The sequence below is a fragment of the Panulirus ornatus genome, chromosome 5, assembly GCF_036320965.1.
Source record: "Panulirus ornatus isolate Po-2019 chromosome 5, ASM3632096v1, whole genome shotgun sequence".
NCBI lineage: Eukaryota > Metazoa > Arthropoda > Malacostraca > Decapoda > Palinuridae > Panulirus > Panulirus ornatus.
In genome coordinates, this window is record NC_092228.1 from 32,451,365 (window position 1) to 32,471,610 (window position 20,246).

General features: G+C 40.6%; 1 non-coding gene across 1 annotated transcript; it reads right to left on the reverse strand.

The window, feature by feature from the left end:
- Positions 1–336: 336 nt before the first annotated feature.
- TRNAQ-CUG (transfer RNA glutamine (anticodon CUG)) lies at positions 337–408 on the reverse strand. The gene has a single exon. It is a non-coding gene; the product is annotated as a tRNA-Gln (tRNA).
- Positions 409–20,246: the final 19,838 nt, after the last annotated feature.

Consider the following 20,246-nt stretch of genomic DNA (forward strand, 5'->3'; position numbering starts at 1 on the left):
CCTATCTAAATGTCGCTCTATCAGTCTATCAATCTAACTATCTATCTATCTATATATCTATCTATCTTTATCTGAAAGTCAACAATAGTAAAATCGTTGATATATGAAGTATAACAATGTCCTGTCAATGGCAATTATCTCACCAGAATCTTCTAGAACCTTCCAGAAAACTATGAACTCTGCAGGCAAGGAGGGAGGAATGGTCTCCGGCTATTGATAAAACCATATTATTCCATATATATGTTTATATATACATATTTATGTATATATATGAATGTATATATAACATACAGAATAATGCTGCTATCATCAGTATCGAAGAAAACTGAAAAGATGAGGTCCCACCGAGATTCGAACTCGGATTGCTGGATCCAGAGTCCAGAGTGCTAACCCTTACACCATGGGACCTGATAAGAAAAGATGTGATTTCATCTAAATGTTTTACATATAATCAACCAGAGGCCATTCCTCCCTCCCTGCCTGCAGGGTTCAAGGTTTTCTAGAAGGTTCTCGAAGATTCTGGTAAGATCATTACCTTTGAGAGGTCGTCGTTAGGTGACAGTCAGGTTCACTCTATGGTTGGTGTTTGTAGTTGGTTGTCCGAGGATGTTGTTATACTTGATCAATTTTGTAATTGTTGACTTTCAGGTAGGAAGTACTCATTTACCATGCATCCTTGTACTCACAACAACCTTATGAGTCACTTCAAGATTTATCTTCACTACAACTTTATCTTCACTACACCATTAAGGTTGAAGTCAATGGTCACATTCACTACAATCTCAACACGACTGGTCTTATACCTAACCCATATTATCACTACATCCATGTACATGTATTTCTTGCAGAATAACGCAGATGTCAATGATTTCTGTGAAAGTTGACATATACAGCCTTACGTATCTATCGATCTATCTAATATCTGTTTTTTACCTCTCTATCTATCTATCTATCTATCTATCTTTCTAAATCAGAAAGTCAACAACAATATCATTAATGATACGTATAACTACGTCCTCTCAATGGCAGTTCCTACCCAGAATCTTCGAGAACCTTCTAGAAAACCTTGAACCCTGCAGGCAGGGAGGGAGGAATGGCCTCTGGTTGATTATATGTAAAACATTTAGATGAAATCACATCTTTTCTTATCAGGTCCCATGGTGTAAGGGTTAGCACTCTGGACTCTAAATCAAGCAATCCGAATTCGAATCTCGTTGGGACCTCACCTTCTCAGTTTTCTTAGAAACTGATGATGGAACTGAGCCATATAGTTGACCTTCGATGGACATATATTTCTCATGGCGACCATTTTATGTAAGTATGAAGATCTCACGGCAGAGAGGAAACGTGTGATATTCAAAATCAAAAGCCGCAATTGCCCTCATGGTAATGGTCGACATGTTTGCAGACAGATGACACAGACATGTGAGAAGTTAGACAAATATGGACGTTCCTGGTTGCTGTATAGTATAGCCTAGGTTTATTATCACTTGTAATGAAGGAGAAATGTTGCACATTATTCCACACCTTTTTATTTAGGCTAGGTTAGGCTAGGATGAATAGGGTCCATAACGTAACAGAGCTGGGAAATGCATCATATCGGATCTGTATTTGTGCAAAATGGCGCAAGTTTGTGGAAGTGATTTACGCAATGGCGGAGAGAATCCACCTCCACCAGAAATAATGTCTCAGACCATACAATATCTGCTGTTGGACGACCAGGGGACATTAGACCAATATATTCCTGTAGTTTACTGCTCTTCCCAAACACGCAGCAAGACATTCGTAAAAGCGTTAAACTGAACTTTTCCATCGGTTTTCATATCTTTAATTACTTAAACCAGTTCCAACAGATGGAAAAAATCATTTGAAAAATCAGAAATTATTTGCCTATAAAAAGCATTTTGATCGATCGTACCAAATATTCAATTATTTATGTACCCGACAAAATATTCAGTCACTCCTATATCCGACATTTTTCCTGCTGGCTGGTGCCGTTAAAGTCATATGGTAATTTACCGCAATTAGATTATAGATATATTCATCTATATGGAATGGCTCAGCGTGAAGAAATATATATTTTCACTAAATCCTCCTCTTCACTACACTCCCATCTTCACTACATAGTTCTAACACAACATCTTGACTACACCATTGTATGACCACATTATCATATCATTGTGTTCTTATCTTCACCACAGCCTCGGCAAAATTGATGTTTTCTTTACACATCAGGGTAGATGGCCATCTTTATGATGACAGAGAACACACATAACATATCAAACCACTTATCTTTAGTCACTTTAATCTAATTTTTGCTGATAAAAACGAATTATAATGACAATCCTTGTGTTCTGTGACGGTACATTGTACGGGTGAAGGAACTGTTGTGAGGCACATGTATTAAACTATTGAGAAGTAAACTTAACTGTATTAAAGTATTGACTTCACTGTATTAACTTCACTGTATTAAGCTATGCTAGGATATGATCAGTTCCCAGGGTATATAAAGGCGGGAGCCGGGACCGAGAGCATCATTTGAGCTGTGACCTCTGTCGAGTGAACATCTCTGCTCCGCCTTGCAAGCTCCCTCAACCTTTCCTCGAACACTTCAATATAATAATGTTCACCAAGGAGGTAGGACGATTCTCCTTTGTCCAGGAGATGGAATTTGAATATGTCCATGTATTTGACATGAGCTATGGCTGTGTGGACATGGAGGTGGAATACCCAGACGTGGAAGTGATGGATGGAGTGGAATTTGGCTGTGTGGATATGGAAGTGGAATACCCAGACATGGAAGTGATGGATGGAGTGGAATTGGTGGAATACCCGGACTTGAAGTCATGGATGGAGTGGAATTTGGCTGTGTGGATATGGAATTGGAGGAAATGGAATATGGGTGAAGCTGGTATGAACGCCATATGGATTTGGTGAAGGTTGACCTCGTAATGTGTTGACGTAAAATAGGTCAACCACTGTGACCATGTGGCGGGGAGGGCCACATCCACCAACCATGAAGCGAGCCCCACCACGGAGAAGTATCCTGGCTGCATCCACGTACGAGAACCACCGCGGGATTGCCGTCATCCAGTACCCCTGCTATGCCTCCTACAAGAAGGCACTTCTTGCCGACGTGACACCACTGTCCGTCAACGGTCGCTGTGCAAAAGTGAAACCTCACCGTCCCACTGATGCTGACCAAGTGACCTCGCCCACTCAAGTGGCACTGCAGCCCACACGCCCTACCAGACCCACCATCCATGAGGAAATGAAGCCCACCCCACTTGTCAGGCCCACCTTCAGGCAGACATGGCAGGTCTCAAGACCTGTCAGGCCCACCATTCAAGACCGACTTGGTCCCCCAACACATGTCAGGCCCAGCGTTCTAGACCGACTTGGTCCCCCAACACATGTCAGACCCAGCGTTCTAGACCGACTGGGTCCAATAACACATGACATGTCCTACCTTACAGACCGACTGCACTCCGCACCACGTACGGGCGTTAAAAGGCGTGTCGAGATGACACACGCTCCCTGTGCCAAAAGATTCAGTTGGTGAGGAACATGAGTTCTTTCTTCCTGCTGGTGCTGCAGGAGAACACGGCCCTAGAGTGGACACTGAAGGTGTGTTTGTTTTTGTGTTTGGGCTATCACTAAGGAACCAGCACCAAGACAACTTTAGTTTCGCCTCGCCAAGGATTACGTTAATCTGGCGGAAGTCTGGCTTTCTCCCAGTAGTGGATGATACATAATGTCTACGTAGGGACGTTGAAAAACAAAGAAAAAAAATGGGAACATTATCCCTCCTAAAAAAAAATACATAAATTAACGGGGATAATTATCTTCGTCTTCAAAGAAAAAATGAAACTCTTCCGACGCTACCGTGCCTTCCATAAAGCAACCCTCAAAGAAATCACTTTCTACACAATGCGCAAGGATTCGGTTAGCCAATCTTCATATGACTGGGGCTATTCTTCCCTCTGATTGATTCATTTATCAAGATTAAGGAAAGTTGTAATGAAAATATTGTATTGAGTTTCTCCGTTGGCGTCAGGGTAAACACCCATCCCCCCCGAAGCTTGGTTACCTTTCCGTGGTGGGGGGGACTTCATGGATTGGGCAGTAGCAACCATCGTTGGTTGCTTCTGTTCAATCCATGAACGAAAAACCAAGCATCTTGAACGTAATTGTCGTATAAATTCACTTGGTGTCAAAACTGACGCGAAAGTGGTTGTCTCAATTTTGTCAGAAATGTTTGTGCGTTTCGGCCTGATGGCGGGAGTCGGTTTGGCGCTGTGGTCATGAGGGAATACGAGGAAGATTGGCAACCGTCCCAGAAGTAGCTACAGTGAGGCCCAGCAGCTGTCCCTAATACTGTGGAAGGCACTCATGTAAGGTGTGCAGTGAGGCGCATCAGTAACAAGGGAAACGGACAACCAAAACAGCAATCTTGATCATCAGGAGGCTATCCAATGCTCAGAGTAGATAAGGACGATTATTGTATGGCTTCGCTCAGAGGATGAAAATCTTAGCCGTGAAAATCAACAAGTCAAATAACTAGTAGTTAGTGGGTAGTGAAGTGGAATTACCGCATTTCTGTGGTCATGATAGTAAAACGAAACTTTTCGTTTTCTCCATCAATCTAGAGGTGTTGTAGACCACCATCCTTAAGGTTGTAAGGTAATGGTAACTACAAGGTTATGACCTAAGCAAATTTGTGATGGAAAGTGCAGGAAATGTGGTAATGTATATAATATAAATCATATAGTTGTATAATAAATGTGTAATGAAATTTTGTCTTCTCTGTTCCCGTTCATTAATTCAAATACAGGTAAGTTTTCTCTCTAACGAGGTGGGATAAGCTGCGTGTACTCGGCTTGTAAATGTGGTGACTTTCCCTTCATTACCACAATGGTATGCTGAACTGAAGATGTAGAATTCCGTAGACGAAACTAAGATAGGAAATCAATCTACATCAAAAATTGAACGTATGCATCTTTAGATGGACATAAAACAAACGGACAGAGGGGCAAACTGGAGCAAATGAATTTCAATATCACCACTTAAAGTAGGCCTTTCAACTAGTTGTGGCTTTAAAGCAAGCTTTTTCCAGCCAAGGTTTAGTTAGCACCTAAACTAATCCCCACGACCTTACCTTAAGAAATATTTTCAGAAGGTACTGTCTGAACATATTTCTAAGGTAAGGTCATTTAGGTTTGGTTTAGATGCTACCCTAACCTAGGCTAGAAAAAGTTTCCTTTGCTTCAGAGCCCCAACTACGTAGACGGGCTACTGTTGATATTAAACAGTAACAGTAACAGATGAAATGAATAAAGATATAGAATGGGTCAGTTGAAAGTTGAAGTATTTGCTAAGTACAATTTTTTGACAGATCCAAATGCATCGTAAAGTCAGTCACTTAAATCACAATGCTGAATATTGCTTTGATTGTTGGAACTAGTTACAGGAAGTAAAAATATCAAGCTTAAAGGGATGCCATTACAATAACTTCATATACCTGTATAGGCTCTCTTAAACTTCTTTTCCCCAAAGCTGAATGGATTTAAGTCGTTTAATCTGCTCTCTGAATTTGTTTCTCAGTCCAATGATCATCTTTGGAGATTACCTCAGTAATTTCTCCATTCAATCTCTTTCTTTTCAAATTAGTTGACGACCACAGCAGCACAATATCCAAGCTGGGATGGCTATGTTTTGGGAAGGCGAGAGGTCAGGTTATGCAAGAATGTTAGAAATGGCTTCCATCAGTTTCTACCCTATCTACTCTAAAAATTTTGTGTTATTAGAACTTAGAGATTTATGAGAAAAATAATACTGAAAGTTAGTTTAAAGTTGCCTGATCCAACATAACAACACCTTGGTAATGGTGACCTGATGAAGGATACTGAACCTAACCTAACCTATATTAACACCTGACTAGTGATTATATGATCAAGGATGCCTTAGCTATCCTAACTTTAACGTTAAGCTCTATCTCACTTTCCTTAACCTTCATTTTAAGGATAACATCAAAAAGGAAAACTCTTTAACATCGACGATAATATATTCTATGTACTCAAGTGATTAAAGTGGCTGGAGCCGTCCCAAAATTACTTAGTAAAAATGGGCCTGGATAAGCAACACAAACGTATTAGGCTTTCATGATTTTTTTTTTATCTTCTGTTTGATTTTGATGAAGAACAAATTTCATTATTACTTGAAAACTTATTGCCCTCTAGATGTAATCTAATTTACTACTTTCTCAATGGAATAAATACAAAGGTTTTCACCACTATTCAGTATTTTATCTTTCTTTAAAAAGAACCTTTTTGGTACGTACAATCCACTCCTGCCATTTCATTGATATCTGCACAAACACACACACACACACACACACACACACACACATATATATATGTATATATATATATATATATATATATATATATATATATATATATATATATATATATATATATATATATATATATATATATATATATATATGTATATATATATATATATATATATATATATATATATATATATATATATATATATATATATATATATATATATATATATATATATATATATATATATATATATATATATATATATATATACATATATATATATACATATGTATACATGTATATATATATATATATATATATATATATATATATATATATATATATATATATATATATATATATATATATATATATATATATATATATATATATATATATATATATATATATATATATATATATATATATATATATATATATATATATATATAGCGGGAGCAGGGGCTGGAAATCCTCCTCTCTCGGTTTTTTTTTTTTTTTTTTTCCAAAAGAAGGAACAGAGAAGAGGGCCAGGTGAGGATGTTCCCTCGGGGGCCCAGTCCTCTGTTCTTAACGCTACCTCGCTATCGCGGGAAATAGCGAATAGTATGAAAAAAAAAAAAATATATATATATATATATATATATATATATATATATATATATATATATATATATATATATATATATATATATACATATATATAAATATATCTATTCATTTATTTATTTTGCTTTGTCGCTGTCTCCCGCGTTAGCGAGGTAGCGCAAGTAAACAGTAGAAAGAATGGCCCAACGCACCCACATACACATGTATATACATACACGTCCATATATAATTCATACTGTCTGCCTTTATTTATTCCCATCGCCACCTCGCCACACATGGAATAACAACCCCCTTGCCTCTCATGTGTGCGAGGTAGCACTAGGAAAAGACAACAAAGGCCCCATTCGTTCAGACTCAGTCTGTACCTGTCATGTAATGATGCACCAAAACCACAGCTCCCTTTCTACATCCAGGCCCCACACAACTTTCCATGGTTTACCTCAGACGCATCACATGCCCTGGTTCGATCCATTGACAGCACGTCGACCCCGGTATACCACATCGTTCCAATTCACCCTATTCCTTGCACGCCTTTCACCCTACTGCATGTTTAGGCCCCGATCACTCAAAATCTTTTTCACTCCATCTTTCCACCTCCAATTTGGTCTCCCACTTCCCCTCGTTCCCTCCACCTCTGACACATATATCCTCTTGGTCAATCTTTCCTCACTCATTCTCTCAGTGTGATCAAACCATTTCAAAACACCCTTTTCTGCTCTCTCAACCGCACTCTTTTTATTTCCACACATCTCTCTTAACCTTACATTACTTACTCGATCAAACCACCTCACACCACATATTGTCCTCAAACATCTCATTTCCAGCACATCCACCCTCCTGCGCACAACCCTATCCATAACCCACGCCTCGCGACCATACAGCATTGTTGGAACCACTATTCCTTCAAACATACCCATTTTTGCTTTCCGAGATAATGTTTTCGACTTCCAAACATTCTTCAAGGCTCCCAGAATTTTCGCCCCCTCCCCCACCCTATGATTCACTTCTGCTTCCATGGTTCCATCCGCTGCCAGATCCACTCCCAGATATCTAAAACACTTCACTTCCTCCAGTTTTTCTACATTCAAACTTACCTCCCAATTTACTTGACCCTCAACCCGGCTGTACCTAATAACCTTGCTCTTATTCACATTTACTCTTAAATTTCTTCTTTCATACACTTTACCAAACTCAGTCACCAGCTTCTGCAGTTTCTCACATGAATCAGCCACCAGCGCTGTATCATGAGCGAACAACAACTGACTCACTTCCCAAGCTCTCTCATCCATAACAGACTGCATACTTGCCCCTCCTTCCAAAACTCTTGCATTCACCTCCCTAACAACCCCATCCATAAACAAATTAAACAATCATGGAGACATCACACACCCCTGTCACAAACTTACATTCACTGAGAACCAATCACTTTCCTCTCTTCCTACACGTACACATGCCTTACATCCTCGATAAAAAATTTTTCACTGCTTCTAACAACTTGCCTCCCACACTATATACTCTTAATACCTTCCACAGAGCATCTCTATCAACTCTATCATATGCCTTCTCCAGATCCATAAATGCTACATACAAATTCATTTCCTTTTCTAAGTATTTCTCACATACATTCTTCAAAGCAAACACCTGATCCACACATCCTCTACCACTTCTCAAACCACACTGCTCTTCCCCAATCTGATGTTCTGGACATGCCTTCACACTCTCAATCAATAGCCTCCCATATAATTTACCAGGAATATTCAACAAACTTATGCATCTGTAATTTGAGCACTCACTCCTCTCCCCTTTGCCTTTGTACAATGGCACTGTGCAAGCATTCCGCCAATCCTCAGGCACCTCACCAGGAATCATACGTACATTAAATAACCTTACCAACCAGTCAACAATACAGTCACCTCCTTTTTTAATAAATTCCACTGCAATACCATCCAAAACTGCTGCCTTGCCGACTTTCATCTTCCGTAAAGCTTTTACTACCTCTTCTCTGTTTGCCAAATCATTTTCCCTAACCCTCTCACTTTGTACTCTACCTCGACCAAAACACCCTATATCTGCCACTCTATCATCAAACACATTCAACAAACCTTCAAAATACTCACTCCATCTCCTTCTTACATCACCACTACTTGTTATCACCTCCCCATTAGCCCCCTTCACTGAAGTTTCCATTTGCTCCCTTGTCTTACGCACTTTATTTACCTCCTTCCAAAACATCTTTTTATTCTTCCTAAAATAGAATGATACTCTCTCACCCCAACTCTCATTTGCCCTCTTTTTCACCTCTTGCACCTTTTTCTTGACCTCCTGCCTCTTTCTTTTGTACATGTCCCACTCATTTGCATTTTTCCCTGCAAAAATCGTCCAAATGCCTCTCTCTTCTCTCTCACTAATAATCTTACTTCTTCATCCCACCACTCACTACCCTTTCTAATCAACCCATCTCCCACACTTCTCATGCCACAAGTATCTTTTGCGCAAGCCATCACTGCTTCCCTAAATACATCCCATTCCTCCCCCACTCCCCTTACCTCCTTTGTTCTCACCTCTTTCCATTCTGTACTCAGTCTCTCCTGGTACTTCCTTACACAAGTCTCCTTCCCAAGCTCACTTACTCTCAACACTCTCTTCACCCCAACATTCTCTCTTCTTTTCTGAAAACCCCTACATATCTTCACCTTCGCCTCCACAAGATAATGATCAGACATCCCTTCAGTTGCACCTCTGAGCACATTAACATCCAAAAGTCTCTCTTTCGCGCGCCTATCAATTAACACGTAATCCAATAACGCTCTCTAGCCATCTCTCCTACTTATATACGCATACTTATGTATATCTCTCTTTTTAGACCAGGTATTCACAATCACCAGTCCTTTTTCAGCACATAAATCTACAAGCTCTTCACCATTTCCATTTACAACACTGAAAACCCTATGTATACCAATTATTCCCTCAACTGCCACATTACTCACCTTTGCATTCAAATCACCCATCACTATAACCCGATCTTGTACATCAAAACCACTAACACACTCATTCAGCTGCTCCCAAAACACTTGCCTCTCATGATCTTTCTTCTTATGCCCAAGTGCATATGCACCATATATATATGAGAGAGCTTGGGAAGTGAGTCAGTTGTTGTTTGCCGATGATACAGCGCTGGTGGGTGATTCATATGAGAAACTGCAGAAGCCGGTGACTGAGTTTGGTAAAGTGTGTCAAAGACGAGAGTTAAGAGTAAATGTGAATAAGAGCAAGGTTATTAGGTGCAGTAGGGTTGAGGGTCAAGTCAATTGGGAGGTAAGTTTGAATGGAGAAAAACTGGAGGAAGTAAAGTGTTTTAGATATCTGGGAGTGGATCTGGCAGCGGATGGAACTATGGAAGCGGAAGTGAATCATAGAGTGGGAGCCATGAAGAATGTTTGGAAGTCAAGAACATTATCTCGGAAAGCAAAAATGGGTATGTTTGAAGGAATAGTGATTCCAACAATGTTGTATGGTTGCGATTCATGGGCTATAGATAGAGTTGTGCGCAGGAGGGTGGATGTGCTGGAAATGAGATGTTTGAGGACAATATGTGATGTGAGGTGGTTTGATCGAGTAGAGTAGAGACTCACTGTGAACGAACGGGGCATTTGTTGTCTTTTCCTAGCGCTTCCTCGCACACATGAGGAGGGAGGGGGTTGTTATTCCATGTGTGGCGGGATGGCGATGGGAATAAATAACAGTATGAATTATGTACATGTGTATATACGTATACGTCTGTGTGTGTATATGTATGTGTACATTGTGATGTATAGGTATGTATATTTGCGTGTGTGGACGTGTATGTATATACATGTGTATGTGGGTGGGTTGGGCCATTCTTTCGTCTTTTTCATTGCGCTACCTCGCTAACGCGGGAGACAGCGACAAAGCAAAGTAAGTAAATAATATATATATATATATATATATATATATATATATATATATATATATATATATATATATATATATATATATATATATATATATATATATATATATATATATATATATATATCATATAAACTTCCAACAGCCAGGATCGAACCCGGGACCGAACCCTGTGGAACAGGCGGAGAAAGACCGGTGTAGACCCCGTTGCTCACCAACGTGAGACGAAGGGTATTCGAGTACATATTATTCGAATAGTTATTTCCCTATTAGGGGCGATCATAGCCTAGCGGTAGCGTTCCCGCCTGTTGCCCAGGGGTTCCGGGTTTGATCCTGGCTGTTGGAGGTTTGTATGTTTCATGAAAGTGCTCCTTCGTATGCACTTAATTTGTATATATATATATATATATATATATATATATATATATATATATATATATATGGATTTGTATGTAGCATTTATGGATCTGGAGAAGGCATATGATAGAGTCGATAGAGATGCTCTGTGGAAGGTATTAAGAATATATGGTGTGGGAGGCAAGTTGTTAGAAGCAGTGAAAAGTTTTTATCGAGGATGTAAGGCATGTGTACGTGTAGGAAGAGAGGAAAGTGATTGGTTCTCAGTGAATGTAGGTTTGCGGCAGGGGTGTGTGATGTCTCCATGGTTGTTTAATTTGTTTATGGATGGGGTTGTTAGGGAGGTAAATGCAAGAGTCCTGGAAAGAGGGGCAAGCATGAAGTCTGTTGGGGATGAGAGAGCTTGGGAAGTGAGTCAGTTGTTGTTCGCTGATGATACAGCGCTGGTGGCTGATTCATGTGAGAAACTGCAGAAGCTGGTGACTGAGTTTGGTAAAGTGTGTGGAAGAAGAAAGTTAAGAGTAAATGTGAATAAGAGCAAGGTTATTAGGTACAGTAGGGTTGAGGGTCAAGTCAATTGGGAGGTGAGTTTGAATGGAGAAAAACTGGAGGAAGTGAAGTGTTTTAGATATCTGGGAGTGGATCTGTCAGCGGATGGAACCATGGAAGCGGAAGTGGATCATAGGGTGGGGGAGGGGGCGAAAATTTTGGGAGCCTTGAAAAATGTGTGGAAGTCGAGAACATTATCTCGGAAAGCAAAAATGGGTATGTTTGAAGGAATAGTGGTTCCAACAATGTTGTATGGTTGCGAGGCGTGGGCTATGGATAGAGTTGTGCGCAGGAGGATGGATGTGCTGGAAATGAGATGTTTGAGGACAATGTGTGGTGTGAGGTGGTTTGATCGAGTAAGTAACGTAAGGGTAAGAGAGATGTGTGGAAATAAAAAGAGCGTGGTTGAGAGAGCAGAAGAGGGTGTTTTGAAATGGTTTGGGCACATGGAGAGAATGAGTGAGGAAAGATTGACCAAGAGGATATATGTGTCGGAGGTGGAGGGAACGAGGAGAAGAGGGAGACCAAATTGGAGGTGGAAAGATGGAGTGAAAAAGATTTTGTGTGATCGGGGCCTGAACATGCAGGAGGGTGAAAGGAGGGCAAGGAATAGAGTGAATTGGAGCGATGTGGTATACAGGGGTTGACGTGCTGTCAGTGGATTGAATCAAGGCATGTGAAGCGTCTGGGGTAAACCATGGAAAGCTGTGTAGGTATGTATATTTGCGTGTGTGGACGTGTGTATGTACGTGTGTATGGGGGTTGGGCCATTTCTTTCGTCTGTTTCCTCGCGCTACCTCGCAAACGCGGGAGACAGCGACAAAGTATAAAAAAAAAAAAAAAAAAAAAAAAAAAAAAAATATATATATATATATATATATATATATATATATATATGTATATATATTTGCATATATCTATATTCCTATGAGTCCACGAGGAATATGAAAGACGATAAGTTTCCAAGAGGACTTTCGTGTAATAATGGAAAGCAAGTATCCCCCCTGGGGATAGGGGATTAATAATACTTCCCACGTATTCCCTGCGTGTCGTAGAAGGCGACTAAAAGGGGAGGGAGCGGGGGGGCTGGAAATCCTCCCCTCTCGTTTTTTTTTTCAATTTACCAAAAGAAGGAACAGAGAATTGGGCCAGGTGAGGATATTCCCTCAGAGGCCCAGTCCTCTGTTCTTAACGCTACCTCGCTAATGCGGGAAATGGCGAATAGTTTGAAAGAAAGAAAGTATGAAAGATAGAGTATGAAAGACAACGACAATGGACAAGTGTAATGTGTTCTGTGTCGTTGATAATCATTTGATCTGACTCATTCAGATAAGGTACAAAACGCCAGTTGTGAAGATGCACAAAGGATAATAGAACAGTGTACGTACGTACGTAGTGTGAGTATCTTGACTGATAGAAAGTATTGAAAGCGGCAGGAAGTAGTGAGATATTGTATTGTGCTTCGTACAAGACTGGCGGGCGACTCCGTCCTTCGTGCTGTGCCACACACAGTCTGGTGATTGTCGGGATGTGTAGCCATAATGTTTGATCTTATGACCATTAGTGATACATCATGTGATGTTTACTATCACAACATCGGCTTCTTCCTCCTCCTCCAGGAGAGTGGCAATCAGGTAGCGGTTATTGTGGTAGCCCGGCACCTGCAATTGTAAGATTTCAAGCAACATTGTGATAATGGGACACATTATAAAGAGTTCCATAATTTCTCTAATTCTTCCCCAAATTCATGTGGACCTGCAACACTGAAAATGTTCAAATACCGCAGGTGTAGAGGGAGGGAGAGGGAGGCCTGGGATGAGAGTGAGGCTTTGTAGGAGAGAAAGGCTCGGGATGAGAGAGGTTGAACACAAGATGTTTGGCCGGAGAGTGAGGCTTTGAAGGAGAGAGAGGCTTGTATGAGATAGGCTGGGCATGAAAGAGGCTTGGCAGGAGAGTGAGGCTTGGCAGGAGAGTGAGGCTTGGCAGGAGAGTGAGGCTTGGCAGGAGAGTGAGGCTTGGCAGGAGAGTGAGGCTTGGCAGGAGAGTGAGGCTTGGCAGGAGAGTGAGGCTTGGCAGGAGAGTGAGGTTTCGAAGTTGAGAGAAGCTCGGGATGAGAGAAAGCTAAACATGAGAGAGACTTGTGGTGGGAGATGCTGGACACGAGAGACCTTTGATAGAGAGTAAGGCTGTGGAAGAGGAATAGACTTTGTATAAGAGAGGATGAAAAGGAAAGGAAGGCTTGGGATGAAGGTTAGGTTGAACACGAGAGAGAGGCCTGGGATGAGAGAGGCGAGACAAGAGAAAGCCTTCAGGGGAGAGAGAGAGGCAGCGAACGAGAGAGAGGCTTGGGATGGAAGATGCTGGAAACGAGATAGCTTGGGGGGAGAGAGAGAGAGAGAGAGAGAGAGAGAGAGAGAGAGAGAGAGAGAGAGAGAGAGAGAGAGAGAGAGAGAGAGAGAGAGAGAGAGAGAGAGAGAGAGAGGTGGGGGATGGCTTCACAGTGTGGTTTGAAGTAGAGAGAGGCTTAGATTGAGTGAGGTTATAAAGAGAGGCTTCGGAGGGAGGAGGGACACGGGAGTTTGGGAGGAGACTGAAGTTGTAAAAGAGAGATCTCGCATAAGCGAGGCTGGACACGAGAGATATACTTGGAATGTGAGAAAAAGTAGTGAAGTAGCGAGAGGCTTGGGATGAGAAAAGCTGGAGGCAAGAGAGGCGTGGGAGGAGAGTGAGGCTGAGTGTGGCAGAAAGGTTTGTTTGAGAGAGGCTGGACACCAGAGCAAGACTTGGGTTGAAAGTGAGACTTGACAAGAAAGAGAAAGGCTGGTGATGATAGCGAGGCTGGACGTGAGAAAGTCTTGGAATGAAAACGATATTGGTAAGATGAGAGAGGCTGGTCTTGAGAAAGAAGCCTAGGTTGAGGGTTAAGTTGGATACGAGAGAGAGGATCGAGATGAGACAGAGGCTGTGGAGGAGCGAGAAGCTTGGGATGAGAAGGGCTGGACAAGGAAGAGGTTTGAGAGCAGAGTGAGGCTGTGAAGGAGAGTGGGGCTTGGTATGAAGATGGCTTGACACGAGAGAGAGACTTGGGATTAAGGTGATGTTGGGAGCAAGGGGCGGGGCGGGAGGGGGGGATAAGAGTTAGGCTGGATATGAGAGAGAGGATTGGGATGAGAGTGAGGCTGTGAATGATCGAGAGGCTTAGGATCACAGAGAGAGAGGCTTAACAAGAGAGGAGCCTGGGAGGAGAGTGAAGCTGTGGAGGAGAAAGAGATGCTTGAGATGAAATAGGCTAGACACGAGAGAGGCTTGGGATGAGAGTTATTCTGGACGAGAAAGACAGGCTTGGGATGGGACTCTGGATCTGAAGAAGAGAAAGGCTTAGGATGAGAAATGCTAGATATGGGATAGACCCCTGGGATAAGAGCTAGGCTGGACATGAGAAGGAGGCCTGGGATGAGAGTGAGGCTGTAAATGATCGAGAGGCTTAGGATCAGAGAGAGAAAAACTGAACAAGAGAGGAAGGTTTAGGGCAAAAGAGTTGACACGAGAGATATGCTAAGGATGTAGCCAGGCCAGACGCGAGAAAGGCTTGGAGTTACATAGATACCACACAGCCAGGTGGTCTGGCCTTAACACTACTTAACAAAATGTATTGCCCTTAACAGCAGTAGAAGTAACGGAGAGCAAAACAAAGACTCCCTCCCCACCCTCCACTCCCTCCGGCAACACGCAGCACGGAAAACAGGTAGAAAAAATACCTTGCAGGATTAATATGCCTGAAGGAAATGTTTACATGAAAGTCATAAGGTAGAATGAACATGAATATGTCTTGCATGCCATCACCAAGGACATGCATCCCTTCACTTTCTGTTATAAAGACAATAGTAAGGATAAACTTAAGCTCCAGCCTCCCGACTTACCATGACTATATTATTCCTAATGTTGAAGAATGATATTATAAATGTTACTTACTCTCACAAAGCAGGTGACATGGGTTAATCAATGTTGGTATGTTACCTGGCCAGGGAGAGATCACTGGTTGAGAAGGTAGCATGATATACCACTGCGTTATGATAACTGATTAACTGAATTATTCCATAATGGAGAGAGAGAGAGAGAGAGAGAGAGAGAGAGAGAGAGAGAGAGAGAGAGAGAGAGAGAGAGAGAGAGAGAGAGAGAGAGAGGCTTGGGACGAGAGTCAGGCAGGACAGGAGAGAGAGGCTTGGGACGAGAGTCAGGCAGGACAGGAGAGAGAGACTTGGGACGAGAGTCAGGCAGGACAGGAGAGAGAGGCTTGGGACGAGAGTCAGGCAGGACAGGAGAGAGAGGCTTGGGACGAGAGTAGAGAAGCACCTTCATAACGTACCCTTCAGCAGATAAAGGGTTGTCTTGCTCCACTCAGTTGGAATGGAAAAGTAGTTGAAAATACCAAGTTCATGAATTTATGGTTTTAGTGTGGCAAAACCTGAACCGATTCTGAGGTTACACATGAAAGAGGATTAACATTTCAGAAGGTTGAGGAAAGATGAATATAAATGTCATCATTGATAGCCTATTAGATTCATTAGAAGCCTCAATAGATGAATGTTCTTGTCTTTTTTTTAGTAAGAATGAGGATAGATTAGTAATTAAGGCACACGGCGCTAATATCTTTGGTTACTGAGCAATTTTGTTTTGCAATGGTGTTATATTAAAGAACTCGACTATGATTGACGGAGAGAGATGTGGAGATTTTATATCATTGTAAGTTATTACATAAAGTGATCGTGATGAACGTTACGAAGATCAGGCAAACTATGAGGCTCAGTAAGGTAACAACACACCTGTCATATATGTAACACAACTTATGAACACCTTACCTACAGTGAGGTAACAACACACCTGTCATATATGTAACACAACTTATGAACACCTTACCTACAGTAAGGTAACAACACACCTGTCATATATGTAACACAACTTATGAACACCTTACCTACAGTAAGGTAACAACACACCTGTCATATATGTAACACAACTTATGAACACCTTACCTACAGTAAGGTAACAACACACCTGTCATATATGTAACACAACTTGTGAACACCTTACCTACAGTAAGGTAGCAACACACCTGTCATATATGTAACACAACTTATGAACACCTTACCTACAGTAAGGTAACAACACACCTGTCATATATGTAACACAACTTGTGAACACCTTACCTACAGTAAGGTAGCAACACACCTGTCATATATGTAACACAACTTATGAACACCTTACCTACAGTAAGGTAACAACACACCTGTCATATATGTAACACAACTTATGAACACCTTACCTACAGTAAGGTAACAACACACCTGTCATATATTAACACAACTTGTGAACACCTTACCTACAGTAAGGTAGCAAGACACCTGTCATATATGTAACACAACTTATGAACACCTTACCTACAGTAAGGTAACAACACACCTGTCATATATGTAACACAACTTATGAACACCTTACCTACAGTAAGGTAACAACACACCTGTCATATATGTAACACAACTAATGAACACCTTACCTACAGTAAGGTAACAACACACCTGTCATATATGTAACACAACTTATGAACACCTTACCTACAGTAAGGTAACAACACACCTGTCATATATGTAACACAACTTATGAACACCTTACCTACAGTAAGGTAACAACACACCTATCATATATGTAACACAACTTATGAACACCTTACCTACAGTAAGGTAACAACACACCTGTCATATATGTAACACAACTTATGAACACCTTACCTACATTAAGGTAACAACACACCTGTCATATATGTAACACAACTTATGAACACCTTACCTACAGTAAGGTAACAACACACCTGTCATATATGTAACACAACTTATGAACACCTTACCTACAGTAAGGTAACAACACACCTGTCATATATGTAACACAACTTATGAACACCTTACCTACAGTAAGGTAACAACACACCTGTCATATATGTAACACAACCTGTGAACACCTTACCTACAGTAAGGTAGCAACACACCTGTCATATATGTAACACAACTTATGAACACCTTACCTACAGTAAGGTAACAACACACCTGTCATATATGTAACACAACTTATGAACACCTTACCTACAGTAAGGTAACAACACACCTGTTATATATGTAACACAACTTATGAACACCTTACCTACAGTAAGGTAACAACACACCTGTCATATATGTAACACAACTTATGAACACCTTACCTACCCTTCCCTGCCAGTCCAGATTGGTTTTCATTTTGATATTAATTGATATTAACAGACAAACGTTATTGAGCTTGAATTCGTACCATACGTCAGACCATATACACTTCACAAGATGGCTAATTTGTATTTCATTGTCTTTCTATTATTCATCTCTACTGAATTATCATAGGACAGTTGTGCTATATGTGGACTTTGCTTATATGATTTCGAGCAACAAGAGTGTGGCCAGGATATGTTACTTTCTCTTTAACCCAAACCTCCATTATCACAGTAGCCACATATAAAAGTGACAAGAGGCAGCAGCAGGTCCAGTCATGGTGGGGGAGCTGACCTGGCTGGGTGAATCCTGCCATCACCTGCCCACCCAGGGAAGGAGCAGCAGCAGGAAACCTGGTTATCAAAAGGAATACAAAGGAAGTCAAAGAGCAACAGACCAATGGGTCATTTTGAAGATGTTTGTGATAGTGGCAGATATCAGAATCTCAGATTAGACTGGTGAAAATAGAAAGGTAAACAGATAATTGAAAGAGGAAAACCTGCAGTCTGTTTAAGTGACTAAGGAGACGCAAATGATGTCACAAGTGGAGGTGAAGCAAAATATTATCATGTATAATCTTAAACGTATTTACGTTACTATTTTCGGCCAATATGATTGGTTCTTACACACTATTAGATTAGGAATGGCGTAATGACGATAGACAAATGAATAGATAGAAGAGATCACATTACATACATATTACCATGGAATATATACCATATATTTTCCAAGAGAATATAAATATGTACAGTTCATTAGTCATTCCATACTGATGATAAATGTATGTCATAACTTCTCTGTAGGCCAGGCTGGCTGGGTGGCTGCACATTGGTTTTGAAAGCAACGTTTACTTCCCAGCTGGTGAAAACTGATTCATTTATGTAAAGAATAATGAAATTATAATTCATCCCTATATATTGATGCACGATTTAAACAAGAAAAGAATTATTACGTGTTTTATATAAACAATTTATATAACTATAATGATGATTCACTTCCAGCTTTCGATATATACTTCTCAAAATATTGTGAAAACCTTAATTTGATAAATGTATTTATTAACTTCTAATTTGGTAAATGTATTTATTAACTTCCTCAGAATACTGAAAACTTAGAGACACGTGTTGGTGATTTCATTATAAACAGGTTTTCAAAATAGTTTGGTGAAGGAAAATCCTTTTGTGTTGTCGCTACTAAAAACCGATTATGATCTGCACAATTCCTCGGGAGATTTACGTCTTTAATACAATAAGTTCTTATAAGAAGTTGTACAGATTAGTACATATGTGAAATAACACCAGATTCAGTAGACGTTCTCTACAGGTCATCACTGTCATGATACAGTTAAGGTCAAGCAGTTACAAGAGCTTTCTCGATGATCATCTTGCACCACCACACTCACAAGACCCTCCAACAAACTCCTCCAAAATTCTTCAAGTCCTGCTGGGCCAGCAGAACCCGTCCTGACACTCAGTAATCAAGAAAGATATTCATAGCTTTATGTCCAGCCATCATCATGTTTTCTATATCTAATGTTTATATTAAATAATTAAGTTCAATAACCTTTAACTGCTCACTGATGTTATATCATCCAAGGTGATCACTTCTATAACTCCAGGACCACTTTTGTGCGGCTCCTGTAACTCTAAAGCTGCGCTACAATCAGTAGCAGGTAAATGTTGGATTCTTTTGGAGTGAGAAGTTCCCTGACGAGATGTTTCTGGCCATTAACGATAATATTACCACGTCGAAGGTGACTTTACACCTGTGGTGGAACCTCATGCAGGCGGAGTCCGGTAACACTCCAACATATATACATTCTGTTATACATTTGATGTATGACGTATGATATGGATGAAGGTGTCATGACCTTAGCTCTTCATAACCTTCTATATGTAACAACATACTTATATTCTTGTTACCAAGTAGCAAATACTGTTATAGTATGTTGTACTGTATGGTACAGCTTCTGGTTTAATGACCTTTACCTGTTAATAACCAGTAAATCCCACGATACACATACATGTTGACCTGTTAATAACCAGTAAATCCCACGATACACATACATGTTGACCTGTTACAGAGCGGCAGACCGACAAGACCCCGTGCCAGGCAGGGATAAATTGTCATAATAAATGTTATAATGATTTATGTT